Source organism: Chiloscyllium plagiosum, unplaced genomic scaffold (genome assembly GCF_037043375.1).
Source record: "Chiloscyllium plagiosum isolate Xiang-an unplaced genomic scaffold, Cpla_swu_hap1 HiC_scaffold_135, whole genome shotgun sequence".
Lineage (NCBI taxonomy): Eukaryota > Metazoa > Chordata > Chondrichthyes > Orectolobiformes > Hemiscylliidae > Chiloscyllium > Chiloscyllium plagiosum.
This window is the reverse complement of record NW_028270274.1, coordinates 42,501-44,667: the sequence shown is the minus strand read 5'-3', so window position 1 is coordinate 44,667 and position 2,167 is coordinate 42,501.

The following is a 2,167-nucleotide window of genomic DNA, read 5'->3' as shown; positions in this document are numbered from 1 at the left end:
CAATGGGTTTGGAGTCCTTTGGGGACAGTGTGAGGGAACGGGGAAGGGGTTTAGGGTGCATTGGGGGACGGTATAGTGTGGGAGGGAATGGGGAAGGGGTTTGGGGTCCATTGGGGACGGTGTAGAGCGGGAGGGAATGGGGAAGGGGTTTGGGGTCCATCGGGGACAGAGTGAGGGAATGGGGAAGGGGTTTGGGGTCCATTGGGGATAGTGTGAGGGAACGGGGAAGGGGTTTGGGGTCCATTGGAGACAGAGTGAGGGAACGGGGAAGGGGTTTGGGGTCCATCGGGGACAGAGTGAGGGAACGGGGAAGGGGTTTGGGGTCCATCGGGGACAGTGTGAGGGAACGGGGAAGGGGTTTGGGGTCCATCGGGGACAGTGTGAGGGAACGGGGAAGGGGTTTGGGGTCCATTGGGGACAGTGTGAGGGAATGGGGAGGGGGTCTGGGGCCCATTGGGGACAGTGTGAGGGAACGGGGAAGGGGTTTGGGGTCCATCGGGGACAGTGTGAGGGAACGGGGAAGGGGTTTGGGGTCCATCGGGGACAGTGTGAGGGAACGGGGAATGGGTTTGGTGACCCATTGGGGACAGTGTGAGGGAACGGGGAAGGGGTTTGGTGACCCATTGGGGACAGTGTGAGGGAACGGGGAAGGGGTTTGGTGACCCATTGTGGACAGTGTGAGGGAACGGGGAAGGGGTTTGGGGTCCATCGGGGACAGTGTGAGGGAACAGGGAAGGGGTTTGGGGTCCATCGGGGATAGTGTGAGGGAACGGGGAAGGGGTTTGGTGGCCCATTGGGGACAGTGTGAGGGAATGGGGAAGGGGTTTGGGGCCCATTGGGGACAGTGTGAGGGAACGGGGAAGGGGTTTGGTGACCCATTGGGGACAGTGTGAGGGAACGGGGAAGGGGTTTGGGGTCCATCGGGGGACAGTGTGAGGGAACGGGGAAGGGGTTTGGGGTCCATTGGGGACAGTGTGAGGGAACGGGGAAGGGGTTTGGGGACCATTGGGGACTGTGTGAGGGAACGGGGAAGGGGTTTGGGGTCCATTGGGGACAGTGTGAGGGAACGGGGAAGGGGTTTGGGGTCCATCGGGGACAGTGTGAGGGAACGGGGAAGGGGTTTGGGGTCCATCGGGGACAGTGTGAGGGAACGGGAAGGGGTTTGGGGTCCATTGGGGACAGAGTGAGGGAACGGCGAAGGGGTTTGGGGTCCATCGGGGGACAGTGTGAGGGAACGGGGAAGGGGGTCTGGGGACCATTGGGGACAGTGTGAGGGAACGGGGAAGGGGTTTGGGGACCATTGGGGACAGTGTGAGGGAACGGGGAAGGGGTTTGGGGTCCATTGGGAGACAGTGTGAGGGAACGGGGAAGGGGTTTGGGGTCCCATTGGGGACAGTGTGAGGGAACGGGGAAGGGGTTTGGGGTCCATTGGGGACAGTGTGAGGGAATGGGGAAGGGGTTTGGGGTACATTGGGGAACAGTGTGAGGGAATGGGGAAGGGGTTTGGGGTCCATCGGGGACAGTGTGAGGGAACGGGGAAGGGGCTTGGGGTCCATTGGGGACAGAGTGAGGGAACGGGGAAGGGGTTTGGGGTCCATCGGGGACAGTGTGAGGGAATGGGGAAGGGGTTTGGGGTCCATCGGGGACAGTGTGAGGGAACGGGGAAGGGGTTTGGGGTCCCATTGGGGACAGTGTGAGGGAATGGGGAAGGGGGTCTGGGGACCATTGGGGACAGTGTGAGGGAACGGGAAAGGGGTTTGGGGTCCATCGGGGACAGTGTGAGGGAATGGGGAAGGAGTTTGGGGTCCATCGGGGACAGTGTGAGGGAACGGGGAAGGGGTTTGGGGTCCATCGGGGACAGTGTGAGGGAATGGGGAAGGGGTCTGGGGTCCATTGGGGGACAGTGTGAGGGAACGGGGAAGGGATTTGGGGACCATTGGGGACAGTGTGAGGGAACGGGGAAGGGGTTTGGGGTCCATCGGGGACAGTGTGAGGGAACGGGGAAGGGGTTTGGGGTCCATCGGGGACAGTGTGAGGGAATGGGGAAGGGGGTCTGGGGTCCATCGGGGACAGTGTGAGGGAACGGGGAAGGGGTTTGGTGGCCCATTGGGGACAGTGTGAGGGAACGGGGAAGGGGTTTGGGGTCCATTGGGGACAGTGTGAGGGA